General features: G+C 32.5%; 1 long non-coding RNA gene across 1 annotated transcript in view; it reads left to right on the forward strand.

Moving 5' to 3' along the window:
* Positions 1–7,315, forward strand: part of LOC141279488 (uncharacterized) — a 186,114-nt gene extending 178,799 nt beyond the window's left edge. Inside the window, exon 4 of the long non-coding RNA XR_012333761.1 lies at positions 7,043–7,315. This is a non-coding gene — a long non-coding RNA (uncharacterized lncRNA). The remainder of the gene's footprint in view (positions 1–7,042) is intronic.
* Positions 7,316–11,136: the final 3,821 nt, after the last annotated feature.

Genomic DNA, 11,136 nt, shown 5'->3' on the forward strand with positions numbered 1-11,136 from the left:
ATGCTAAATGCACCCACATATCAAATTATCAGACAGAACTAGTAAAAGAGCACTCTGAAGAATATGCCCCTGGAATATTTCCCCTACATTTGGGTCATTCCAGGAACAATAGCAGGTACTAAACTGTACGGGTAAAAGTCAAAGGTACAATAAAGAGATGTTTCCTATACATAGGGGCTCTTGGGTACAAAAATTAAATTTCAATAATTGTAATAAAAAATGGGAATGGTTAACAACCTCTAAGTGGAATTTTTATCCTATATAAGTAGACTTTAACATTCAGTTCACATCAACACAGTATGATGTTAAAGACCAATTGATTTATGTTCCCAGTGTTTCCTTTTGCTTCTGAATATTGCTGTGTTTTCAGAGCTCTAGTTCCTTATCTAATTCCTTTCATATATAATCACTGTCACCTAATATAATATATAATATTCAACTGAAAGAATACTCACATTAAAGAATAACATTTGGAAATTTTAGGGGAAATGCTAATTATAGAGCAACAAAAAAAGGGAAAGTACAACATAAAGCACTTAGCATATATCTAACACCTACCTGATATTTTATATTTTCTGCCTTTATGTTTATGCCTGTTCGACTTACACGACTAATTTGATGAAGTTTTGTTCAGCAAGCATGTGCCCATTGCTTACTAAGTGTGAAGCACTGAGAAATGGGTTGACTGACTTATGGCAATCCCTTTATCTCTGTCCTTTGTGCAATAACACAGTTTAACAGGAGATATATGATTATAGATAGTAGTTACATGTAATTATATACTCAAATACCAAGGGAAAATAATAGCAGAATGTACAAAAGCATAGTAGCATAGGAGGATAAACAAATTCATCTGTGAATTTTCCGTCTTTCCTCTTAGTCTGTGTCAGTTAAGCATTTCACCTTTCCCCATCCTCTAAAGAGAAAATAAACTATATTTTTGTAGTAGATTCTCAAAAGGAAAAACTATTAAAATAATATACAAATTCTCAAAAGGGATTTCTGTCATGGGAGAGGTGAAATACCTCAGCACTTTCCATGATTCTGCACATTATGAAGAAAATGAAAAGTGTGATGGGATAAGAAGAGTGAAGATAGTTTGGATGAGAACAAACAACAAGGTCATTTTCAAGTCAGAGCACTGGAAGCTCCCACAAATTACAGATACCAGATAATGTGTAAAGGCTGCTTTATGTAAGAGTGGCTGTGTGTAAGCAATCGAACTTTGCTAAGTGCTTGAGGGATTTGAGTAATGCTTGAACCTCCTCTTTGACCCATAAGTGTTCAATGTGATACTACCGTGGGGACTTGACTAAGAGTCAGCAACTTTGAGGTGTTGCAAAAGCATGAGTGGGCTTTCTGTAATTTGGAAAGACATGTATTTATGCATTCCTGACATACACATTAGAAGGATATAGAAGTAAGTATGGGAGGAGTGTAGAGAAGTGGACAGGCAGGAGAGATCATAAAATGCTTGGATAATAGGACAGTGGTAGAGCACAGGAGCAATAAAGATGTATACTTGAGACTCTCCACTTAGTGCATTGCAGTGAATCTCCAAGTTGTGCAGGTAGTGCTGCAGAATGGTAAGAGATCTATCAAGATGTGGAGAGCTGGGAGTAAGGAGAAAGAGTAAAGTAAAAGTCCTCAGTGATCCAAAACCTGGTAACCAGATTGTATATCATAGAGAATTCACCATGCTTTGCAAAGCTGGCACCTGAGCTGTAAAGCAAAAAGAGATCTCTATAACCTTAGATCTCTATAGCCTTAAAAGATCTCTAGAGTCTTATTTGTTCTAAGATATCAAGCCCCACAAAGAAAATGTTGTGATTCATAACTTCAAAATATTCACATCTAGTGGGCAAATGAATATAACCAAACCTGCAACCAAATTTAAACCCAACTCACTGCAGCTTAACTTTACTTAGTTCTCTGCCTACAGCTGTGACATGATGACACCAATGTGCCTTTTCCTGGGGATAAATATTACTTAAGTCCCTATTATTATTTTAAAAATAATGTCAAGCAGTTTAAAAAAATACAAGGCATGATAAGGAAAAAGAAAATGTTACACATGATCAAGGGAAAAACAGTAAAATCAGACTCACAGATTACCAGATAAGACATTAAAATAACTATTAAAAATATTAAATACGTTAAGCATGAACTAACAGGTGAGAAATTTCAACAAAGATAAATGAAATCTCCCCTACCCCCAAAAAACAGCCAAATGTAAATACTAGCTATGGAAAATACTATATTTGTTGATTTTATCAATAGATTGAATACAATAGAAGAAAGGAGCCATGGATTAGTAGAAAAGTCAGTAAAAATTATCAAAACTAAAACTAAAAGGGAAGAAAATTAAGAAAATGTAACATAGAATCTAAGACTTTCAGACAATGTGAAATGAAATATAAAATGTAATTGAAATGCCAGAGAGAAAAGATAATGACTGGAATTTTCCAAGATTGAACAAACTAACCACTCTGCACATTCATGAACCCAGAGACTCTCAGGCAGGATAAATGCCAAGAAAACCACAAACTGACATATTGTAGTTACACTGGTACTAGGAGAGATAAAGAGAAATTTTAAAAAATAGATTGAAGAGGGTCATAGTCCATAAAAGGACACAGCTTTAGGACAGATGGGTGACTTCTCATTCAAAATGAGAGAGGATAAAAGATTGAAATATTTTAAACTAGTGCAAGAAAAAATCTGCTAGCCCAGAATTCCCCATATAGCAGAATTTCTCTTCTAAATGAAAGAAAAATAAAGATATTTTCAGAAACATATATAAGAGAAATACTGTCTTCAACAGTATTTGGAGAGATATATTATAAAAAGTTCCTCAGGGCAAAGGGTGATAATATCACACTGAGGCCTTAAACTACAGAATAGAATAAAGAGTGATTATATGTATATGAAATTATTATTTTCATATTTTCATATTTTTTTTCACAAGCAACTTACTACTTTAGGCAAAATACTAGTGTTTTATACATCACACAAATGAAAAAAAGCATAAAACATAAATGAGGTGTGAAATTAGACTATTATTCATAATATTTGAAATTAAATTTTAAGCTCAAGATAGTTTTATTTTAATAATGATTATTCTAAAGATTAAACAAAGAAACATAGCTAAGATGACAATAGAAGATGTAAAATAGCATACTAAAAAATTATTCAATACATCTACAAGAAGGCAGAAACAGGAATAAAAGCACAAATGGGAAAAATACAAAACAAATATCAAGATGGTTGACTTAAAAAAGGGCTGATATGGTTTGGGTTAAGTTTAAATGACTAAACATTCATTGTAAAGGAAGAGATTGTCACAAAGGGAAAGAAAACAATTACCAAGACTGTTTACACTGCAAATTTACATATTTAAGTATAAAAACATAGACCATTATGGTACTTACAACACTAACCATTAAGTGTATTATTTAGGTGCTATACACTGAATGTTTGTGTCTCACCAAAATTCAAATGTTGAAATCCTAACCCTCAATGTAACAGTATTAGGAGATGGGCATTTGGGATATAACTAGATCATGAGGCAGGAGCCTTTATGAATAGTATTAGTACCTACATGAATGAGACCCTAGAAAGTTCCCTTGCCACTTCTACCACGTGAAGACACTAAGAAAATGACCATCTGTGAACCAGGAAGCGGGCTCTCACCAGACACCAAATCTGCTGGAACCTTGATTTGGACTTCCCAACCTCCAGGACTGTGAGAAATAAATGACTGTTGTTTAAGCCACCCAGTCTATGTTATTGTTATGGCAGCCCAAATGGACTAAGCCATAAGAGTTCTCCACAGAAATAGAACCAAAAGGACAAACACACATCCGTTTGGTGTATTTTTGACATATATATTCTAAGGAATTGACTTACGTGACGATGGAAGTTGATAAATCCTAAAGTCTGCAGTTGGGAAGCTGGAGGCCTGGGAGCGCCAGTGATGTAGTTTCAGTGTGAAGGAAGGCAGACTCAAAACCTACAAAGAGTAAATATCATTTCAGTTCTGAAGGCAAGAAAAAACAATGTCCCTGCTCAAAGGCAGTTATGCAGGGGGAGCATCAGCATTTTTGTTCTGTTCAGGCCTTAACTTATTGGACACAAGGCCCACCCACACTAGGGAGAACAATTTGCTTTACTCGTTGTATTGATTAAAATGCTAATCCTCATGGACACACCAAGAATAATGTTTAACAAAATGTCTGGGCACCGCATGGCACAGTCAAGTTGACAAAATAATTTAACCATCACACTAATCGTAAAACAAGCTAGATTAGTATCTGATAATGTAGGTTTCAAGACAGAGTATTATCAATACAGGTACCTTAGAGTTATTGTGGGTTCAGCTCCAGACCACTGAAATAAAGGGAATATTGCAATAAAGCAAGTCATAAAAAATTTTTCAGTTTCCCAGTGCATATAAAAGTTATGTTTACACCACATTGTAGTCTGTTAAGTGTACAAAATCATTACATCTAAAAAAAACAATGTACATACCTTAATTAAAAAATAGTTTATTGCTAAAAAGGCTAACCCTCATTTGAGCCTTCAGTGAGTTGTAATCTTTCTGCAACAGTAACACCAAAGATCACTGATCTCAGATTATCATAACAAATATAATAATGAAAAAGTTTGAAATATTTTGAAAATTACCAAAATGTGACACAGAGACACAAAGTGAGCAAATGTTGAAAAAAATGGCACTGATATACTTGACACAGGGTTGTCACAAACCTTCAATTTGTGAAAAATGCAATATCTGCAAAGTACAATACAATGAAGTATGCCTGTAATAAAAAGGACATTTCATAATGATAAAATAATCAATTTATCAAGAAAATTTAACAAGCCTAAATGAATATGTACCTAAAGCAAAAAATTTAAAATATATCTAAAAAATAGTAACAGAATCAAAGAAAAATGTATACACACCTACAATCATAATTGAATATTTTAACACCTCTTCCTCAGTAACCAACAGGAGAAGCTAGTAAGGATATATGATTTAAACTATACTACCAAAATTTTTGACAAAATTGGTATTTTGTGTGTATGTATTTATTACAGATCATTGAACTCTATTTGACATATAACATTGTGTAAATTTAAGGTGTACACCATGTTGATTTGATACATTTGTATATTGTAATATGACTGGCACTATAACAATAGTTCGTACCTCACCTAATTATCATTCATTTTTGTCCTGGGAATAATTAGCAAGTTTGATGATTACAATACAATATTGTTGTCTATATTCACTATACAGTGCATTAGATCTCCAGGACGTATTTATCTACTAATCGCAAGTTTATGCACTATAAACAACATTTCTCCTATTCCCCCATTCTCCACCCTGAGTAACCACCATTTACTCCCTGTTTTTATTAGTTTGGATTTTATTAAATTCCACATATAAGTAGATATCATACATATTAGTCTTTCCCTGACTTGTCTCACTTAGCATAATGTCCTCAAGGTCCATCCATGTTCTCACAAATAGCAAGATTTCCTTCTGTCTCATGGCTGAATAATATCACACTGTGTGTGTGTGTGTGTGTGTGTGTGTGTGTGTGTGTGTGTGTGTGTGTGTATGCGTGTTTATACCATATCTTCTTTATCCATTCATCCACTGATGAACACTTAGGTTATTTCCACATAATTGTTATTTATAGAACATTATACCCAACAACAAAAAAATACACATGCTTTTCGAGTGCATGTAAAGTCCTTTGCTGGGCCAAAAGACAAATCTCAATACTTTACGAAGTGCTGAAATCATACAGAATAAGTTTTCTGACAATAACAGTGTTAAATTACAAATCAATAAGAATACAATATCTGTAAAATCCTAAAATGTTTGGAATTTAAACAGCATATATCTAAATAACACAAGAGTCAAAGAAGGAATCATGAAGAAAAATAGAGATATTTTAAGCCTGCTGAAAATGAAAACACATCATATTAAAATTTGTAGATTGCAGCTAAAGTGGTGATTAGAAGGAAATGCATTGCAGTTAAGAGACTACTTAGAAAAGATAAAGGTTAAAATTAGTGATCTATGCTTTCACTTCAGAAGCTAGAAACAGAAGGACAAATTAAACAATCACAATAAATAAAATAAGGGAGTAATGAAATAGAAAAGAGATAATTAAGAAAAACAAATCAAAAGCTCATCCTTGAGATTTTAATAAAATTTATAAACACGTAGTAAGACTGATTGGGAAAAAAAACTAAAGAGAGATACAGAATTGATGAATGCATTGAATAAGATATAGGACATTATTATAAATCCAACAGTCATTAAAAGAAATGTAAAGAAGTATTTTGAAGAGCTTTCTAACAATAAGTATACCCACTTGATCAAAAGACTATTTACCAAAAAAATAAAGCAAACAAAATTGAAATAGAAAACTGAATAGAAAATTTAAATAAATTAAAGACTAATCTTTTCATTAAAAATCTTCTCACCAACAATGTTCCAGACCCAGAGGTCTTCAATGGTGATTTCTATCAATGATTAAAGGAAGAAATTATACCAGTTTCACACAAAATCTTTAATAAAGCAAAAGAGGCCAGAACCCTTTTAATTTCATTCTTCATGTCCCATTATCACCCTATACCAATGCCTGATAAAGACATTACAAGAAAGTAAAATTAGAAACTGATTATCTTTGTGAACATACACACAAAAATCCTTTACAAGTTAGCAAATCAAATTCAACATCCTATAAATGGCATATATAAAACCCAGTGTATTTATCCCTGGAAAGCAAACTTGGTACAGCAGTTGAAAATTAACAGTACAGCACAATAATGTAGAAATATTGTATGATCATTATAATATATGAAGAATAAGGATTTAAAAAGTTTAATAAAATCAATCTAAAAATCTTACTGAATTAGGAATAGAATGGTATCTCCATCATCTGTCGTAAGATATCTATGAAAAACCTATGTGTAACATCAAACTTAATGGTAAAATATTGAATGTTTTGTCCTAATACAGGAAGAAGACAACTATAGGCACTTTCACCACTTCTATTCCATAGTGTACTGGAAATATTAGAGACAATAAGATAAGAAGAAGACACAAAAGGCAGAATTGTAGAGGAAGTCAAACTCTCATCGTTGGAGGATAACATGATTGTGCATACAGAAACCCTGTGAAATCTATATATAAACATTTTTATGGGTTGAATTATGTCTCTTAAAATTCATATGTTGAGGGCTTCCCTGGTGGCGCGGTGGTTGAGAGTCTGCCTGCCGATGCAGGGGACACGGGTTTGAGCTCTGGTCTGGGAAGATCCCACATGCCGCGGAGCAACTGGGCCCATGAGCCACAACTACTGAGCCTGCACATCTGGAGCCTGTGCTCCGCAACAAGAGAGGCTGCGATAGTGAGAGGCCCGCGCATTGCGATGAAGAGTGGTCCCCACTTGCCACAATTAGAGAAAGCCTTCCCACAGAAATGAAGACCCAACACAGCAAAAATTAATTAATTAATTAATAAAAAAAAATGCCAGGGAATCCTAAAGACCTTCTAATTGATAATAAAGAGAACTTAAAAAAGAATTCATATGTTGAAATCTTAACCCCAAGTACCTCAGAATGTGACTTATTTGGAAATAGGGTCATTGCAGATGTAACTAGATGAGATCATACTGGAGAAAGGCAGGCCACTAATCTTATATGACTGATGTCATAAAAAGGGAAATTTGAACACAGACATACATTTAGAAAGCACATTTTGTGAAATTGCAGTGATACTGCCAACAAGCAAAGAATCTTCCAGAAGCTAGGGGGAAGGCCTGGAACAGATCTTCCCCTAATACCTTCAGAGGGAGCATGACTCTGCCAACACCTTAATCTTGGACATCTAGCCTCCAGAACTGGGAGACAATATTGTTGTTTAAGCCCCTCAGCTTGTGATATTTTGTTTCGGCAGCCCTAGCAAACTAAGACAAACATAACTCCTAGAACTAGCAAGTATAGTTAGTTTGTGGGAAACAAAGTCAATATAAAGAATTTTAAATGTATTTCTATATGCCAACAAAAATAATTTGAAAAAAATTAAAATGTCATTTACAATAACATCAAAAAAAACATAAATTATCTCCAAATAAATCCAACAAAAGCTGTAGAAGAACTATACCTGAAACCAACAAAACATTGTTGAGATAAATTAAGGAGACCAACAGCAGTGGAGTTATATACCAAGTACAAATTTTGCTAGAATAGACACAATATTGTTAAGATATTCAGTTTCCCTAAATGGATATATAAATTCAGTGTCATCCCAATCAAAGTTCCAGCAGCATTTGAAGAAACTGTCATCCTCCTTCTAAAATTTACATAAAAATGCAAAAGATCTCAAGTAGATAAAACAGTATTTTAAAAGAGCAACAAAGGTGTGAGATCAACACTATTTTGTGCCCAGATTTTCTATAAAGCTACAGTGATTGAGACAATGTACAATGAATGAAAAGATAGAAAAATATCCAGAAAAGAGATTCCAGAAATAGACCCATTACAACTCAAACCAAAAATACCTACTCGGTTGCTATTTTTTTGGATTAAATCAGTGATTTACCCAAAAACAGAACACTGCTTTGTGGGATGCAAATACATTCTAACAAGATTTTTAAAAAATCCATGAGCAAATAGCTTTGGGAGACTGGGATAAAACATAGGTGTCTTTACTGCAAGGGTTCAGAAGGGCTTTAATATGTAAATGTGCAATTAAAATCTCTAAAGAATGTGCAGAGATCCCCAAATTTATCTGGCTTTGGAAATGGTTTCTGTCAGTATATCCCATGGGAGAGAATTTCAAATAAACACTTTGATGAAAAGGCTAGAGTTGTTAAGTATGTATAGATATGGAAAGGATAGACTCCTCAATAAATGGTGCAGGAAAAACTGGATATCCACACACAAAAGAATGAAACTGCACCATTATCTTACACTGCATACAAAAACCAACTCAAAATATATTAAAGATTTAAATGTAAGACCTAAAATTATTCCTAGAAGAAAGCATAAAGAAAATATCCTTGATATTAACCTTGGCAACGAATTTTTGGGTATGACACCAAAAGCTTAGGCAACAAAAGCAAAAATAAATGAGTGGGACTAAATCAAACCAAAAAGTTTCTGCACAGTAAAAGCAACAATCAACAAAATGAAAAGGCAACCTAAGAATCAGGAGGAAATCTTTTCAAATCATATATCTGATTAGAGGTTATCCAAAGTATCTAAGGAGCCTATACAATTCAATACAAACAATCAAACAACTTGATTTTAAAAATGGACAAAGGACATGAATACACATTTTTTCAAAAAAGACATAAAGATGTTGGTGTTTTTACTATGCTGCTGCTACCAGAGAGGTGCTGAGAAACAAGCAAAATGTCCTCTATTATCTCATGGTGAAAAAAATCAAACCACTGGAAGGTATTGAAAAGTACTGCACAGGTATCAATTAACATAGACACCTGTGCATATTGGAGATTTTTCTTTCTTATTTGAGATTTAATTGACTTTTCCATATTTGTTATTTAGGTAACAAATAATGGGATAAAATGTCAGTCTAATATTGTTTCTCCACCTATGAATTAGCACATTATTTTTTCTGTGCTGATTTATTAACATTGAGGCACTTATAATTTTTGTGTTTTTTACATATATATCTTGTTTCCTTCATGATATATGAGCTCATTGAGGGCACACAAATATACTCTGTTCAACTTTACAGCTTTTAAAGAATCTAGAAAATTTTGCAAATAAATAGTCAATCAGGAAACATGCTGAATTCATCTAAGCAACTTCTTATAAAGCAAACATATGGACCATTTCTGCTACAACACGTGTAGACCTTTAAAACAATAAAAACAACAGAAAATCCCAAATAAACTTATAATAATTTACTATTTGGATATAATAATTATTAAAATATTTACTTTGTGACATTAAAATAATAATTTGATTAGCATTTATTATGGTTTGGTTTTAAATTTTAGAGGATTAAGTATTTACAAAACTAATTTCCTCATTTTCCCTAATTATTAAAAAAACTAGTTTGTTCTTGGGACATCTTACAGTCCTTCAGAAAGGATTTCAACTTAATACTACACTAACACTAAAAATAGTATAAGAAATTTTAAAGTAATTTATTCTAAGTTAACTTTTCTAAATTTAAATGATGAGGAAAATTCTTTCTGTATTCCAATTCTAGCACTGTGTTATATTTTGTGTGACATCTAACAGTTTAGGTTAAGTCAATAATGTTGATTTGCATACATCAAATTGATTTATGAAATGCTTGAATGTCAGAAAAATTTATGTCAGCAAGTAACAAATAATCTTTCTAATTTACTAGCACTATAATTTATATTTTGAGTATAGATTTATATATATTTTAGATATACCAAGGAAAGGACTTCATTGCTAATATATCTGATTTTATAAAGCATGTTATTGAAAAACTATAGATATCAAGTGGAAATTATATATATATTTCTTATCAAGACACTGCAGTTTAAATCAAACAGAGGTGAAGAAATAATAAAACCATAAAGACAGAAGAACCCATCTTTACTGTGTACCTGTTCTATCAACTGTTGAGAAAGTACTGAAATTTCTCACTATAATTGTTGATTTGTCTAATTCTCCTTCTGGTTTTGTAAGTTTTCCTTTCATGTTTTTGAAGTACTATTATTAAGTACATAAAGGTTAAGGACCTGTTATACACTCTTGATTAACTTACCTCTTTAAAATTAGGGAATGACTATCTCCAGCTATATTTTTTTGCTCCGAAATACACTTGACCTGATTTTAGGAGATCTATTCCAGCTTTGGTGATTGCTCTCAGAATGTTCCATTTTTTTATTCAAGAAATGAAATTTTGTAGGCAGTTTATAGTTAGGTCTTGCTTTTTTATTCAACTATCTCTATTAATTGGGCTCTTTAGATCATTTTACATTTTTAAAATTTTGATATGGTTAAATCTATCATCTTACTATTAATTTTCTATTTCTCCTACTTAGTCTGTGTTACTCTTTTCTGTTTTTTTTTTTTTCTGGCATTTTAATTTCCTGTGTCTTT

Source organism: Tursiops truncatus, chromosome 9 (genome assembly GCF_011762595.2).
Source record: "Tursiops truncatus isolate mTurTru1 chromosome 9, mTurTru1.mat.Y, whole genome shotgun sequence".
NCBI lineage: Eukaryota > Metazoa > Chordata > Mammalia > Artiodactyla > Delphinidae > Tursiops > Tursiops truncatus.